Here is a 17548-nt window from a genome sequence, read left to right as displayed (position 1 = left end):
TATCCCAGCCAGACCCACTATTTTCTGAGCTCTTCCCTGAACCCTTGCCAGTCCTTTGGCGTCTCCGCAGCGTGGGTATCAGAACTGGACATGAAGTTCTAGCCTAGAACTCAGCCTGATTTGTTGCACGAACACAACAAATCTGATGTCATCAGCCAAGCCCTTAATATGGGTTTGCCCTGCACTGGCTGTCCCTGCCAGGGTGATTCAGTACAGCTGTTCCTGAGCCTTTCTCTGGGAGAAAGTGCCCAAATCACCGAGGAATAGCCTGAACTCCTTCAATTCTGGGTGACATCGATTTGTTAGGATTAAAATCTGTCGTTGCCTTCAACCACCATCTCACTGTGGGGTGTTACTGTTTTCTCCTCTGCCAATGCTTCAGTTCCCACAAACTTTACTCTTAAGTATTTTTATTATTATTATGGAGATTGTTTAAAAAACTTCCAGCACCCAGTCCCATGTCTGTTTCTCTTTCATGTCACCCATTGCTCTCATAGGGAAGCTGCCATCCACCACCATTGCAAGAAAAAGCAGTTACCAGCTCTGGAAAAGATGAGAGGGCTTGGGTATCCCAGGTGAATATTCTTACGGACAGAATGAGTCATTTTTGTGTGGACTTCTAACATGTGGGTGAGTGAATCATCAGGTGTTGAACAGATTAATCTCTTTTAATAGGACATGCACAAGATAATGTTTTCTCGCTGAGACAACTTGTAGCTGCCTAAAGACAATATTGCAGAGGCAGAGATACAATGATGTTGTGTGCTTTGGAGCATGATACCTTGGGAGGTTATCCATGAAACAGCCCAGTGTTGCTTTTCATAGTTCCTAGTGTGCCTTAAGTGGCCTTTAAAGAATTGCTAGGAATAGAAGATTTTTGGCTGGGGGAAATAATTAAAAGTTGACTGATACTTGCGTAAGAAATTGAGTGAGAATCTGATTTTCTGATGTGCTTGTGTTGCAAAGCAGTTATAGGTAGGTTGTGCTTGTCTTTTCCCAGTGATAGGACAGGAGGAAATGGCCTCAAGTTGCACTAGCTGAGGTTCAGTTTGGGTTTTAGTAAAAATTTCTTCACCCAGAAGGTTGTCAGGCCCTGTCACAGGCTGCCCCATGGCAGTGGTGGAGTTGCCATCCCTGCAGGGATTTAAAAGATGTGGCACTTGGGGGCATGGATTAATAGTGGCCTTGGCAGTGCTGGGTTAATGGTTGGACTCTGTGATCTTAGAGGGGTTTTCCAGCCTAAGTAATTCTGTTTAAAATTGCACATCTCATGATGTTGATCCAGCATGTATCAAGAGCATGTGAAAAAGTGAAAGCACGTCTTTGGTGAAAAGCTGTGCCCAAGGCCCACTTAGGTAGAAAAAAAAAAGCTGAATTTCTTAGATTGTCTAACTGTTGGGGACTTTTTTTTTCAGTCCACTGCCAGGTTCCATTGTCTGGAATTATGCTTAGCATTGGGTTTTAATGAGGTCTGAAAATGACAGAGCAAAACCATCTTGCTGTTCTGGCTGATTTAGGATAGGAAATGAGGTATGACATTTAGCCATGGGTTGGCAGGGTTGAGGGCTTCAGTAAAATCTCACCACAAGTTTACGTGAAAAGCTGGTGGTTCTTTCCTAGAACTTTGTTTAAGGTTTAGTTTTGTACCAGCACCGTGAGCTCAGGCTGTTTTCTTTAGGTTTCATTGGAAAGCATTTCTCAGTAGGTGTCCTTTAGAGGGTTTTGAAGGGATAAAAATTATTTTGGAGAGCATTACATGGACAAAACAATTTTCTGAGCAGCATCACATCTTACATAAGTCAGGACTACAGGCGAGAAACACATACTTTGGTCACCAAGGTAAATTGGAAGAGAGTTTCATTCATTGTAAACGAAGGTGCAGATGCGAAAGAAGGTCTGACCAATTCCTTGTACATAAAAGCATCTTCATGCTTACAGACTTCTGAATATGGATTTCGTATAGAGTAGAGGGGTTGAACACCAGAAGTGCAATAATAATAAAAAAACACAACACCACCCCCACTCTTCACACCCCCCCCTTCCCAGCTGTCTAGCTCAGTGAATTTCACACCATGGTTGCAAGGCCAGAATGATTATGAATTAAGGTTAGCACAAAATCTAGCTATTTGAAAATTTTACAGCGTTTTACTGTAATGTAAAGGCTAGAATTATTCCAAAAATCAAATCTGAAAAAAGCACAAGGGCAGGGAGGTCTCACTTCGAAAACCCAGTTCATTGTGACAGAAAATGAGATTTTTAACTTCGTCTTTCAATCAGAGCAAATTGTGCCTTGTCCTGTTCCACTTTGACATTTGAGTTCTCATCTGTTCTGCGCTCCTTCGAGCCAAGAGCCGCATCCTCACTTGAAGTACATTAAAAATCTTGAATATAATCAACGTTTTTTGACTACTGGGTAATTTTTTTTATCTTTATTCTGAGTGTCCTTGGGCAAGGCCCCAGGCTTTCATGACCAAATTCACAGGAGGTACAAGCTATGGTGAGGTTTTTTGAAAATATGGTACTGTGAACAGGCTCTCTGAGGGAGTATCTTTATTGTGGTAAAAGTCATACAGCAGGTTTTCACTGTGATTACAGCTTCAGCACAGCTCACTCTAATTTAGTTAGCCCAAGGCTATAACATACTGCTTTTCAGGATTGTAGGATGGCCATTAATGGGAGTTTGCTGAGAGTGGGTGTGTTTGCCTGAAGGAAAGTCTGCATAAAAAATTAAAGCCTCCTTGCTTATAATGTAGTTGGTGTGTGCCGTTGTCCTTGATCTAACTTAACTGGGTGCTACAGGTGAGAGCAGCACAGCAGTTCTTTAAATAAGTCATTTCAGCCTTGAAGTCTACATTTGATAAGATTTTGTTTGCCTCAGTAGTGTGCAGCTGGTTCTTACAAATGAGTTTTCTTCTGTGTTCTCAGTGATTTACATCCTTGTGCACAGAGAAGTGTCTTTGTTTATGGATGGCAGAAGATACGTGGCTTTCAAATATCCTTACACACAGGTGGTATTTAATTATATATTGTAATATAGTATTATTATATGTATATAATATATACAAAATATAATGCAATATTATACAATAATAATATAAGATAATAATAGCTATATAAAATGTATAATAATGCTATATAATAATATTTTATATATTATGTAAAATGTACCACACATATTATATACTATATAATACATATTATATTCTATTAATGTTTTATTTTATAATACAAATTATTATATATTCTATTAATATATTATTTTATATGTTATTTTATATATAGTATTATATATATTATATTACTATAGTAATTATTATATTGCTATAGAATAAAGATATCAGTCCAGTCTTCAGTGCATGACCCCTTGCTCTGGTCAGTGGTACCTTTCCTTATATTGGCTTTTTTCTTTTCATATGAAAAGAAGGCAGGTTTAGATGGGATGTTAGGAAGAAATTCTTCCCTCTGAGGGTGGTGAGGCCCTGACACCGGTTGCCCAGAGAAGCTGTGGCTGCCCCATCCCTGGAAGAACCCAAGGTCAGGTTGGGCAGGGCTTGGAGCAGCCTGGGATAAGGGAAGGTGTCCTTGTCCATGGCAGGGAGTCTGAACTAGATATTGTTGAAAGTCCTTTCCAACCCAAGCCATTCTATGACTCTGTAATATTTATTAATACTTTTTTTTTCCAGACTGTTGCTATTCATGGCAATATCAGGAGGTAAAAATTCTTTTATTGCTATGGAGGAGTATTTATAGAAATAAGCTCCATCCCAGCTCCCTGCTTGCTGCCATGTTTTAAAGGAGATGTGAGAGCTGTGAATGCGTCCTTCAGGGTTTCAGGAAAGCATTAATGTTTCAGTGTGCTGAGCCAGAACACCTCAGTGTTTCTTAGGATTAGTAACATCCTCTAGACATAAGTCAGTTCCCCAAGAAATCCTGGATGGAAACGAAAATCAGTGTACATGCAGGAGAAATGGTGGTTGCCACTGTAGGTTCAATAATCTGCCTTAATTCTCATGAGACAAGGTGAGGTGGCTTGGTGGCTTTTCTTCTTCCCACTCGTTTTAGCACAGCATATTCCTGTGGGATTGTAGGGCAGGAAAACTGCTGTGTTCCACAAGGCACTTCCACACAGGGCTCTCTTATCCCTCTCTAATTATTCTCAGTGTGGCAGCTACTGCTGTTAAGGACATGGTGCACTCACAGAAAAAAAAAAAAAAAAAAAAAACAAGCTAGAATTTAGCTTTTAATTTATTTGTCCTCCCGTTTGGAGAGAACACTTAATGTGATTTCATGTAATAAAGCCAACTGTGTGTGCAGTCACAGAGGTGATTTTCTAAATTTAAGGTTTCCTTTGAATTTATTCTTATCTCAGATAGATTGGATTACTATAGGCTATGTCAGCGTGAGTCACTAGTAAGTGCCTGTTAATCAAATAAATCGGAGTGGTTTCTTATGGAAATGCTATTTTCTGATTTCTGTTTATATGATGGTCCTGGTCTTGTTGAATCCACACTGACTTCGCTGGAAATCTCTCTTTGGAAAAAAAATGGTACAATTTCCCATGCTAATGGAAATTGCAGTGAAGCACTAAAATGAAAAATAGCCGCAGGTAATTAATACATGGTTTAGAAGTTCTTCGTGTCACCTTTATTAGGTATTTTGTAGCAATACTGCCTCAGACTAAAAAGAATCATCAGAGAGTGTTGTTTTGTTGTGTTTGTTTTATGGGTTTTTCTCCTCAGTTAATAATGTTGTTCTATTCCTCCATATTATGTTTTACGTTACCCTGCAAGTTTTTTTCCTTTGCTTCTTGCCCCACTGCCCTACTCAGGAGTATTGGTGATTGCATCACTTGGGGCATTAATTTCCCACCCATAACATAGTCAATTACAGAAAACTAAACACTTAAGTAGAGAAAAGTAACTGTTTTAAAATAACTTCAGCCTTTTTCTGTTTTACTTGTGCAGCAACTGGTATTCAACGGCAACAGAAGGGAAAAGCTTTGCTATGGTTTGGAATTTTTGCCTGAAAGAAGAAGGAAAAAAAGCAGTGTAAGAAATGTTTTTTGCAGCCTGAGATTGGTGTGCTTCTGTACCAGAGAGGGAGGGTCTAAACCCTTCTAAAAGCTGGCTCATAAAATCTGGTCCTCGTTTGAGCTAGCAAGTGCAGAATATAACGATTTATACTATGCATTGGGAATTTCTAGTGCTGAGGTGGAGAAAAAAAATACATTTACTGGAAATAGTTTGACAGAATTCAGTGTTTGTAACGTGTGTAACAGCACTGCTACTGTAAGGCACCACAATTTTCATAATCTTAAATTTGCTCGTATGTACCAAGTTTCCAAATAACCTTCCTCCTCTCTGTCTCTGCTGTTGAGTTTTGTCGTGCATGGTATGAGGGATGGGATGCTGAAAATCCCTGGATCTTTGGCGTGTTCAGACAGACTTCTATGGATGTTCACTGCCTGCTTGATGACACATGGAATGTTTATTGAGCCTGTGCAGTAAAACGCTGCCGAGGCAACTGGATCTTCAGTGGAAGAGATGAGAAATTTTAATCCCTAACTGGCATTTTGCAGAGGCAGCTGGAGACTGTGAGGTTGAGATTTTGGATCTTCTAGTGGTAGGTTGTTTAGTGGTAGCCAATCTAGATCCTGATTAATTGGGATTTCAGCTAATTTTGCCAGCTAAACATATGACCTAGCCTGGTGGAAAGTGTCCCTGCCCATGGCAGGGATAAGAACTAGAGGACCTTGAAGGTCCCTCACAACCCAGTCCTTCTATGAATCTGTGATCTCTCCAGAAGATGCTTAAAAGAAATACAGAGGATACACAGAGACTTGGAGGTTTGCAATGTCTAGAATAAAATCACAGGAGAAAAGGGAAAACAAAGCCATGTGTCACGCTGATACATTAAAGATAAGTCATTTGAGAAGTAGATACAAGGATACAGTTTTAAATTAGGGTCGGAAAAGACCTTAAAGAACATCCTGATCCATCCCCCTTCCATGGACAGGGACACCTTCCACTGTCCCAGCTTGCTCCCTCCATGCCTTGTCCAGCCTGGCTGTGAACAACACTTCCAGGTCTGGGACAGCCACAGCTTCTCTGGACAGCAATTAGATAGAGTTTATATGAAAGACTAAGATACAGAAAGATGGATAACCAGCATTCCTAAGGAATGTGAAAAAAACCCTCGTGAATACATTGGAAATTGGAGGAAGTCAAGGGAAAGCGCAGGTCTCCTTAGCAGAGTGAAGACAATAAATCAGAGATACCACACTGAATAAAGCTGCTGAGTGTAACTAAGTTTAATCATGGATCTTCTGAAGGAACCAAAATCCCTTTGGACTCGTTGTGGGAATAATTTTGGTAATTAACAAGTCTCATTTGAAAACAGTGAATTGTGATTTTTCCCATTTGAGACCAGTGCAGACTCTGGCATTTTACTGGAAAACAGGTCTAGGCAGTGTGTGTGGGAAGGCTGACTGAGAGACTTGGATGCCAAATTTTTTAAAACACTGGTAGTTTAGAAATTAGGAATTTACAAGTTTTTAGAATAAGTATATTTGCTGCAATGGATTGGACCAATTTAGGTAAGGCCAAATTACTGTATCTGACCCAAACAGGCTGCATAGCAAAAAGAGGTATGGAGAGATGTGGAGAGTAAAGTTGTGGTCTGAAACAAACCTGCTGTTTCCTAGATAAACCTGGTTTCTAAACCCAGTTTTTATTTCATACAAAGGTTAAAATTCGGTTTTATCTTCTAATAAAAGCACAGACCTGTTTCAGAAAAGGATTCTAAACCAAGAAAGGGAAGGCATAAATGTTTCCAGTACTGGCACATGGAAGCGTTTTTTAAATTTGTGGCCAGCAATGTGGCACAAATTGCCAAGACCTGGGTTTGAAAGTTCTGTTCCCTTCTAAACACAGACAGTAACCATAAAACCTAGAAAAGGTAATTTTTTTTGTGGTTTATGACCTTGTTGCACTCCCACAGAGCTGTTGAGTGGCGAAAAAGGACTCTCACCCCAGGTGCTTGGGCACGTGAAGAAGGAAGACCGAGTTCACCCTGTAGGTTTGCTGGTTTATAGGGAATTATGGAGTTTTTTGAGTTGGAAAAGACCTTTAAAGGTTGTTTAAATATGACTATCAGCTACCAGCCCCATCATGTTCACCATCAAATCATGTCCTCAATTACTATATCCATTTTTTTTTAAGGCTTCCAGGGATAGTGCCTCCACCACTGCCTTGGGCTGCTTGTTCCAGTGCTTGACTACTCTTCCCATGAACAAATTCTGTCTAATAGCTAATGTAAACCTCCCCTAGCACAACTTGAGGCCGTTTTCTAAAATGAAAGGTTCCGTTAATTCAGGACAATTTAACAACAGCAGCAACAACAAAATTACAGAGTTGGTTCCATAGCCTTTGTGCCAACTTGGTGTTCCCTAAGTGCTGCATACACAAATAGAATAATATATTTCCTCTTAAGAGCAGGAGATCCCATTTCTATGCCATTTGATGGGTTAGGTTTGGTACTGGCTTCTTACCGAATGTTGCGTGCGCTGCAGAGGGAAGTGGGGGAAGAAAAAACCTGAAAAGTAGTAGCAGAAGATGTTTTGGCAGTGAAGTACTTCTCTTGTAGAAGAATTGTTTCCAGGACAACAAGGTTGATGGAGTTACCTTGTGAGTGTGTGTTTTCTTTCCTCTTCAACTGGTTAATCAGTGAGGTAGGAAAACTTTGCTTTGTACGTGAGCTGTGTTACATCAGTTATTTTTAGTCTGCACTTGATTGTCCATGTGGCTCTGTTTAGCTATTTAGGAGCTACCTGGCATGCAAGAAATCATATTTTCTTTGTGGGGTTTTTAAGGTCACATGGTATTTTTTGAAGTGACAGTCTAGACTATTAACAGCTCTTCTTGGTATTTTTTTAATGTGTTTGTTTTTCAGAGAAATAAAACAGCTTTGTTGCTTCAATTTCAAGCTCATCTCACTGGTGGGATGTGAGTTTCTTTCACTGTTTGCACAGAATTTTTCCTCTGTTGGTATAATACTTTTTTTTCTGTATATACTAATGATATACTGTCATGCAAATGAATTTGGAATAAATTAAAGTATTAATTTTCTCCCAGAGTATATTCAGCTGTAGGATTCCATTGTGAGATCTGTTTTCAACTGGAGTTTGGAACTTGGAATAAGGCGGCACTGAATTAAATGTAGTTGCCAGTTTTAAAGGGGACAGCTCGCATAAAATCACACCTATCTCCAAAATATGTTTATCTATTTAAAATCTGGAGGAGTATGATGAAATCTGTACTTATGTGGTTTTTCTTTGTATATTTGATTATACTCTGTGTTTTTTTCTTGATTGTTTTTTTTTCCTGCACAACAGCGTTTTGAGAAATAAATGCCTTTATTTAAAAAACCACAAATATTGGCTGTGCATTTTAGAGGCAGAAATAACAAAAACAGTGTCCAGGTCATTAGTGAAAAACACACTTTGTAAAGCTCTATTGTTCTGATAAATTAAATAGCTTGAAGTTTTACTGTGCCCCTTAGAAACGAGTTGATGATTTCATACCCCCTAATGGTACATGTATTTATTTCATACTGAGATTTTAGAATTTAGGATTAGGGAAACACTTCCTGTGCATAGTTGTCTGATGAATTAATGAGATACTCAGCTTCTTTTTGAATGTGCTGAAGGTAGGATGCCACGTGCGAAAACCTAGGTGATCTAGGAACTAATTGAGAACAATTAAGTTTTATTCTTTGGATGTGTATTTTTATCCAAATCCATGATCCTTTATTGTTTTGGGAGAGGGACATGACATGAAAGCGGCCATGCTCAGGTGACCCTGGTGATCACTGAACTATTTCTGTATCCTGGGACCTTCTAACTTGTTGGAAGAGGAAGGGAAGCAGTTTGACAAATCCACACCGGCATTTACTTGTTGCTTTGTTATCCCTTCCTGGCAGCAAACTGTAGCCAGAGTCAGGATTCTTTCTGGCTGGTGTCCTCTTCTTTCCATCTCTCTCTCTCTCTCTTTTTTTTTCTTTTTTTTCTTTTTTTTCTTTTTTTTTTTTTCTTTTTTTTTTTTTTTTTTTTTTTTTTCTTTGCAAATTACCATTTTCAGCAGAACAAGAACTGCGTTGACCTTGAGGGATGAGAGGGTCTGTGCTTCATTTTCGACTCTGTCCCCAGTTATTTACTTATTCCGTTATCTGGAACAATCCATTTCTTCTTCATGGAGGTTGGAGTAGTTCTTCCAGGTCACTTCTTAGCCTAGTAAGGGAATGAAAAAAAATTTTTTTCTACTTCTGCTGGAAGTTTACTAATTATGTGGTTAAATAGAGAATGTAGCATCAGAGCATTCTTTTTCAGGACAATACTCTCATAATTCTACTTACTAGATTTTTCTGTTTGTTTTTCTGGTTGCTTGCTCTTCTTTTGCTTCAATTCCCAGTCCCATCCAATACCCCAAGGTATGGATATAATTTCTCTGTTTCTATAGGTTTGAATCCAAATCACAGAGAAGGAACAACTTTTCCAATATTCAGTTCCCACTGAAGTGTGTTAGGGTGCCTGGCACACAGAGGTACCAGGTATGACCCCAAACCAAGTGCAAGTCATTACCTCTTTGAATTAGGTGCTGGAGGCCAACAAGGAACACTAACAGATGTAACAAGATACCACAGAGATATGTTTGAGCAATTAGATTCTTTTAAACAAAATGTTTATCCACGTTGTCTGTGGCTGCAAGGAATGTCTTTGGTCAACTCTGCTGTAGGTTTTGGAATTTATTTCTAGTTTGTCTGTGTTACACTCAAATCACTAAGCAGTCTCCAAGGCTCATCTTGATAGAGCAGTTTCATGTAACAGGAATACTCTGGCAATCAAAATCAGAGAACCAGACAAGAAGGATGGAAATATTTTCCAGTGTTGACTAAAAGCAAGCAGTAAACTTGAAGCATTACTTAACAGTATAATGAGAAATGTCAGTTCAAGCAAATACTTTTTTTTATAACAGAATTTGTTTTCTTTGTTGTGTTGCAGAAAAAGAAATGGTGGCTGAGCTGCACAAGTGAACCAGGACAACGCAAAATGTAAGCCAAAGAGGAATGTTAATTTTCCTATTTTATAAGAGTATTGGTCAGCTTTTCTATAAGACATCCACTTAATTATAAAGGACATTAGTTTTCCTCATTTCCTGGTTTGTGGGTGTAGTTTGTGGAACTGTCTGGATTCCATGTTCTCGAGCCACTCAGTGTGAGTGGCACAAAGTGGATCTTTCTTTCCCTTTGTCATCACTGTGTCAAGGCACAAAGGAGTTCAAGCCTGGGTTGTGTCTTAATTACTTGTGTTGTAGCTGTGGTGATCCAGGGATGTGAAGAGGGGTTTGAAGGCAAGAAGGGCTGGAAAGGGATTTTTGACCTCTAAAAGTTGTTAGTATTGTCTGTAATATTGACTGATGTGAAAAAAGCTTGGACCTTACTTTGAAGCTGCTGTATTTTGGCTGAGTATTTTGGAGTACATTTAAAACGTATACTTGGGGGTGCTATAAGTGTTCACGGTTTGATGGGGCTTGGAGCAGCCTGGTCTAATGGAAGGTTTAGCACAAGAGTTTTTCCATTTTGGTCAAGAGGGCAGCGTGTTCTTCTGTGGTATTTTGCACAGCAAGCCTTACAGGCCATTTTTCTGATTCACTTGTAGTATTCAGTGGCACATTTTAAAGAGAGATGCTTCCAACTGCCTTGAATAGAGCATGTTCTATGTGATAACAACATCTACATTGCAGTTGTAATAACAAAACCCAAGGTGATTCTGAATCTGGTTTCACACCAACTAATAAGTGTGTCATTATAAGATGATGTGAGGTTTTCAATGTATTGTTGACTCAACTGTAAAATATCTATAACTCTGAAAAATACATCTCAAGCGAGAAGTGTATTTTTAATGCATAGGTTTTGAAATTATTGGTGTCTCCAGTTTTTCCAACAGCCTTCGTTGGGTGTTTTAGTTACAATTATTTTTTTACATTTATAGATGCCATTTTAATTTATCTCTCTTTTTAAATTTTTTCTGTTGGAAAAGTTTTAAGTAATTCTGCAGAGTTGCTTTTCATAGACATTCAATATTAAAAAAAAAAAAAATTGGTAGAACATGTGTCAGGCATCTGCAATTCCTTCAGCATCATGTTTTCCACAATGATTTAATAGCTATTGAGTCTCCTCAAATACCTTTGTTTCCAAGACCTATTTTATGGTAATAAATCATCTTGGCTGTAAAATTCTTAAAATGATTCAGTAGGACAATCGTTTCCTTAGCACATTCCCTGAGAGATCATACATAGAAATGGAAAAGTCCTTAACCAGGTCAACTTTTTCCCTGCAATACATGTGGTCAGTGCTGGAACTGATAATCAAGTTGCCAGTATTTGTTCTGGTGAGCTGCAGTTCTCCAGTATTCCCTGCTCTTTTCTTGCTAATTTACAGTGAATTTTCTGGTAGAGGTACTAAATCACACTTGAGGAATGCTGAGCCAGATTCAGAATCAAAGATTTGTCATGGTGTAATGGAACTTTCCATTTTTAAAAAAGGTCTGTCTCAGAATTCATGTAAAAATACCAATGAAATTACCCAAGACTTCCTTAATTTCCTCTTCCATTTACACCTGAGGGTGGGAGTGGTGCAGTCCTTGGCATAGAGGTTGATCTAATAAATTGTCAGGTATGTGAGGGTGGTGAAGTTGTGATACCTGATTTGTCAATCTCTGCAGGGTAAGTTGTGCAATATGTAACTGCTTGTGGCTTTCTGACACCTGGAAAAGGCTGTTTAAATTGGTCATTGCTTACTGGGAGCAGGCAAGGAGGGAATTCAGCCAAGAGACCATGAGGAGTTCTGTGTATTAAGTAGCTCATCTAGGACACCACGTGTGCAGAGAAAAAGGAGATGTGTTTTTGGCCAAAACTCTGGACATCTGGAGTTCCAGGTAAATAACCAACAGGTTAGAGAAGGATTCAAGGAGGGATGGTATCCCTTGATATAAAGTATGTATCTCTGTGAATTGCTGCTAGTTTCTTGCTGTGATGTTTTCCAAGTTGAATATCAGATATGGTTGCAAACCACTATGGTTGCCCAGAGAAGCTCCCAGATGTCTGCTCCATCCCTGGAAGTGTCCAAGGCCAGGTTGGATGGGGCTTGGAGCTGGGATAGTGGAAGGTGTCCCTTGGCAGGGGTTGGAACAAGATGATCTTTAATGTCCTTTCAAATCCAAACCTTTTTATGATACTTGAATCGTTGTTTAGGTTTTGTGCTGAGGACACACAGTTCTGAGGACACACAGTAAGTTCTGATGTTAGTTCTTCACATAAGCATTTCCTTAAAATAATCAGGCTTTAGGATCTGGGATTCTTGATTCTCTTTCCTGCCTCAGAACAGGAAATAAAGCTTTGCAGCTTCCCCAAGGTTTAGAGCAGATTAATGTATAAAATTAGATTAAATCTCTTACATTTGTTTTGGAAAAGGGAGCCTTGTATTCCTACAGGCTTCACGTGCCAAACGGAGATAATTCCATTTTAACTGTGCATTTTGATCAGGTGCTTTTACTGCAAGGCATAAACCTTCATTTTTTCAATGATGTCCTTTGAAATGATCCAAAATAACTTTTGTTACAGTCATGATAGAGAAAAACCTCTGCACTTAAAAAATGGACTCCAAAATTCCATCTGCCCTGTAGGATCTTGACAAGAGTATGCTGTGTCATGGCATTGCATTGATTCCAGTTTGTGTTTTACAGAAGAAACAGTTGTACCATGCACACAGATGTATTTAGGGTTGTAGAAGCATTTTCTGTCATGGTCTTGTTTAAATGGTTGGTTGGTTTGTGTGAGGCTGGTCTTAAAAAGGACCAGATGATCAGAAGCTCTTCACTGGCTGAGGAAACATTCTGCTAACTCATGTACCTTCCACAAAGTGGCTTTGTCGGTCATGTTTGTCACTTGTACCTGTGAAGTGAGGGCACCAGGGCTGCTTTAGATCTCACACAGAACAATAAATACTAATATTTTAACTCTTCATCAGTAGAAGCCCAATATCTGACCTCAGGAGGAGCTCACTAATGACTCATCTCTGAGCAAGTCGGTATCTTGGAGCATATTTTCCATTAGTCTAAATGAGAAGGAGGGTTTGAAAAGAAAATCACAGACAGCAAGGGTAAAGAAAACCCATTTTCCTCTTCAGGTGTCCCTTTTTCTTCTGAGGAGGTCTACAGGCTTGGATGGCATAAAAGGAGACAAACCCTGAAGAGGTCAGTGTGGTTGGAAGTGAGGAGAGTAGCCATTCACACAGGCAGTGGGTATTCAAAGAGAAACTCTCCATTTGACAGTGCTGTCTTCTAGATGACTTAGAAACATAAAAACACAACTTGGTTTTAAAAGAGGGCTTTTAATTTATGTCAGATGTGAAAGTACCTGTAAGTTGAATGTATGATCTGCAGAAAAAGGAGCTTGCTAAGATGAGTTCTTGGATTTCCTTTTTGTGCCTTGTCTTTGTGGTGAGGTGGCTCCACACAGAAAATTCTGGCACCACCGTGGACACTGAGAACCTTTTATGTGTCTTTTGTAGGAGCAGTCCTTGTGCCAAATGAGCTGTGAGCTGGAGTGATTTGTGTTACTTGCTGCACTTCATGGGGCTAAAGGATGGTTTGTCAGTGTTTTGGATAATTGCCTCATCTCTGCCTGCAGTGAAGTGTATCCGCATCTGAACAGATAATACATAAAATGCATTATACATTATATTAGTGCGGGAAATAGAAGCATCATAAATATATATATTTTTAGTAGCATCTCAGCAATTTCAATTTTCATATTTTTCAAGCAATGTTTTCTCTCTTCATAAGATGAAGGAGTGCTGCTTCAAATCTGTATTCAGTGTGCCCATATGAAAATGAATTTGCCTTTCGATAAAAATTGAGGACTTCCTTCTTTCTTCCTGTTTTCTTGGCTCTGAAATATTAATTTCTTTCATATTGTATGTACAATATAGGAGATAATGGGTGAGATGTAGTACATCAGGAATAAAGTGTATGCAGTCCAGAATTAACACTATGAAATAAATCTACATGGAAAACCTTGTTGGAGTGCAAAATGGATTTAGGTTTTTAAAATGAAAGAGCGGTAGGACACAGAGATGGAGCCTGGAGATCTGTGTGTTGTTTGTGCTTCTCATCTGTTGCATAAGCCTGGACAAGCTGCTTTGCATTTTCCTACTTCATTTCTCCTGTCAGAGATCTGTGTGTTTTACTTGCTGTTGGTGAAGCGCTTCAAAATCTTGAATTAGTATTATCATGGACTTCTCTAAGCTTACTTAAAATCCATTTCCTCCTCACTTACGCTTTCCTAAGGACAAAAATAAATAGAAGTTTCTTTTTTCTCAAATGCTGTGGATTGACTGATACTCTGCAGCTGTTTAAGGCAGTTTTAACTGACCCCTTTTGCTGCCTGAGCATCCACTGAGCCCCCAATCCAGAGTCCTGTTGGGTACATTGTGTCTGTAATTCTTTTAGGGACACGGTCTGTCAAGTGGTGTTCCCTTCATTGTAATCAGCAGCCTGGAGTTTCCAAACCTCCTGGTGCAACAGAACTTCACAGGCTGATCTTCAGAGAAATCAGCCGGCGCCTGGAGCGCTGTGTGTGGGTGGCTGACCTGGGTGATGCTGGAAACTCAGTTTGCATGCCCCAAAAACACTGCCAGCATTCTCTGCAGCATCCTCAGGAGTGTGGCACAGCGCTTCAGCAGCTGTGCACTGCCTCACCCGGTCCTCAGAAGTACAGGACTGATGTTCCTGTGTCAGACTGGGGCACAGTGTGAACCTCAGTGCAGGGAGATGTTCTCGTCCTCAGGTGCTGCTGCTGCTGCAAATACGTGGAGAAAATTCAAGCAGGAATTACAGGGTGTGGATGCAATGGTTAACCAGCAAAGTGCACTGATCCTGCTCAGACAGGTGTTCCAGAAATTTAGTTTATAGAGTGCTAAATCAGTGCTGTTAGAAGAAACCCCTCTCCAGTGAAATGTCCGTGCTCAGAAGCTGCTGCCACACTGCTGGGCAGCTCTGTGTTCTCCATTTAAAATGTTACCAGCATCCTGGCAAGGATCCCAGGGACGGAGCTGAGGAAGTGGATGGTGTAAAAGCAGAACTCTTTGGGCTTTTTGTTCTGCCTCGATCCATCAGCCTTGCTGCGACTGTGCTGTGACAGAGCATCTGCATTCCACGTCTGGAGACACAGAGAATGAGCTCCTGAAGGATGGCTGCTCATCCCTGTGCTTCCGTTCAGGGGTGTTAAAAGCCCTGCAGGCTGTACACAAGCGAGCTGTAATTTATTTTAATTAAATACAATAGCTGCATGCACGCTGCAGAAGGGATAAGACAGGGATTCCCCACCTCTGATTTATCGTCTTGCTGTTTGGATTTCTTTGCCATTGTCTTCCCACTCACAGATTTGTGCAGGGGATGTCTCATCCTCTCCCTCCTGTGCTGTTAGCAATGTCATCTGTCTTTCAAAGTGCAATTTTTCTTAAATTTTCCATTGTTGAGAAGCCATTCTTGTTGCGTAAAGTAGAGGTGGCCCTGCCTTCCTTGCACACACATACACACCTGTGCAACATTTATTTTAATCAGAGAGCTACAGGAAGCAAAATTCCCATCCCTTGGAAGCCTCCTCATAGCTGAGTTTTATTTTTTGAATTAGGGAGCTGGGAGTACCCACCCTGAGGCTGGCAGGCAGCCTGGCAGGAAGCTGGACAGACTGGCCTGCTGGCCAATCTTGTTGCCTTTTATAGAGCTTTTTCGTGAAATCAGCACATTTCCACGCAGTTGGTGCTTTGCAGTGCAAAATTGTTGTGTTTGGGAGGGTTTGGGGTGTCTCTGGTTTTAGTCTGCAGCTTGTGACTTTTGGAAATGGTTGAATAATTTTGATAATTGCTAGAGATGATTTTGTGAGAAAGAGAGGAGGTGTTTCTATGGAAGAAGATCCTCTTGGAATAATGTTTCTCAGCTGGTGTGAGGGTTTCCCTGATGGGTGCCTTTGGAGTAGGTGAGTTGGCTGGCAGCGACCTCATTGTCCCCATCCACAACTTTCGCATGACAACTCTTTCTGATCAAATTGCTGCACGGTGTTTTGTCTTTGAATGGCTTACCTGGGGGATATCCAAACCATGTAGGCCCTGGATCTTGGGAGGGCAGAGTAAGACCAGTGGGGGAAACACAAGCTGGAGAAGCAGCAGAAGCCTTTGGATCTGGAGGACAGTATTTAGCTGTCCTCTATCTGCAGCTGTGCCTGGTGCTCCATCAGGAGTCATGGGACTCTGGCCTTCTAGCCATTCCAAGGTTGAAGGTTGAATGATGTTGGCATTTTCTGGACTTCTTCAGCATCTGACGTAAAACCTGTCAAACCCACTGGCACAGCAGAACCATCGTCCAGCACTTAAAACACATCAGGCTGATCTTGAGTGTATTTTCCCTCTTTGTTCTCTTCAATATGTGAATCTGCCTCCTTGAAAGGTTCTTTAGACTATGAAGCATTTTGAGGCTCTCCATTTACAATGAATCACAAATTAGCAGTTCCTTAAAAATAATGTTAAGTAAAATTCAGTCTTTGCCTAAATTGTTGCTGCTTTTAGAGTAAATGTGAATGTGACCTGGATTCTTGGAAGCAGCTCATGTTGTTGTGGCCTTTGAGTATTCCTTAGAATGGATGTGATGTTTACACAGACATAAATAATCATCTGAATGATTTTGCTGAGCCACAGTTAAATGCAGTGCCATCCAGTAGGGAAGGATATATTTGAGAGTGCAAGAAGACTTCATATATTTGGGTTTTGTTGTTGGCTGTTGGAGTTCCAATATTTGCACAGTCGCTGTGTGAAAACTGAGTGTACAAATCCTATTGGAAGGGAACTCGGATGATAACCAAGAGTACCAGTGAAAAAATAAATAGGAAAATTGTCCTATTGTGCAATTAGTTTGAATAAGTTTAGTGGTCCTTGTGTACATGGAGTGTAACTTCACAGGATCCCATCCAGGTACACAACAGATAAGTAGTTCCTCAGAAATCAAAGGAAGCTTAATCTTCTAAAACTTTTATAATGGAAAGTGTGGCCTTTTTATCCAGAGGCTAAGCTGGTTAAGCAAACATCTAATATTGACTTTATTTCTTAGTCTGGCTTTGGGTGTGAGAAGTATCTCTACCAAAATGAAACATGCCCATTTTTCAAAAAATGTATTTATCTTCTTCCGCAAAAAAGTGTGTGCCATGAGCCTCAGCAAAAGGTGACTCTTTTAACTCCCTTGGCGCTTTCTGTTTTCTCCCTGTACTCTGCTCTGGTGCACAAGGAAACTGAGGTCTCATAATGTGGCTGTTGTTAAATAAAGCTACACTGAGATTCAGGCATTCAGAGCCTGCAGGAGTCAAGTCTGCAAAATGGTTTTTTCCATACTTAAAGAAGCATGAGTCACATTTTGCTAAATGAGTCAAACCTGTCCTCGGAT

At 40.1% G+C, this 17548-nt stretch overlaps 1 long non-coding RNA gene across 5 annotated transcripts in view; it reads left to right on the top strand.

Moving 5' to 3' along the window:
• LOC136361148 (uncharacterized) overlaps window positions 1-17548 on the top strand; it is a 92049-nt gene that overhangs the window by 49986 nt on the left and 24515 nt on the right. For 2 of the 5 annotated variants that reach the window (XR_010743582.1, XR_010743584.1), the window contains exons 3-5: window positions 498-630; window positions 2926-3008; window positions 10058-10107. This is a non-coding gene — a long non-coding RNA (uncharacterized lncRNA). The remainder of the gene's footprint in view (window positions 1-497; window positions 631-2925; window positions 3009-10057; window positions 10108-17548) is intronic. The other 3 variants (XR_010743586.1, XR_010743583.1, XR_010743585.1) reach the window with 2 other exon arrangements.

Source organism: Sylvia atricapilla, chromosome 5, assembly GCF_009819655.1.
Source record: "Sylvia atricapilla isolate bSylAtr1 chromosome 5, bSylAtr1.pri, whole genome shotgun sequence".
Classification (NCBI taxonomy): Eukaryota; Metazoa; Chordata; class Aves; order Passeriformes; family Sylviidae; genus Sylvia; species Sylvia atricapilla.
Note: the sequence above shows the minus strand (reverse complement) of the source record. Positions and strands in the feature narration are given on the sequence as shown.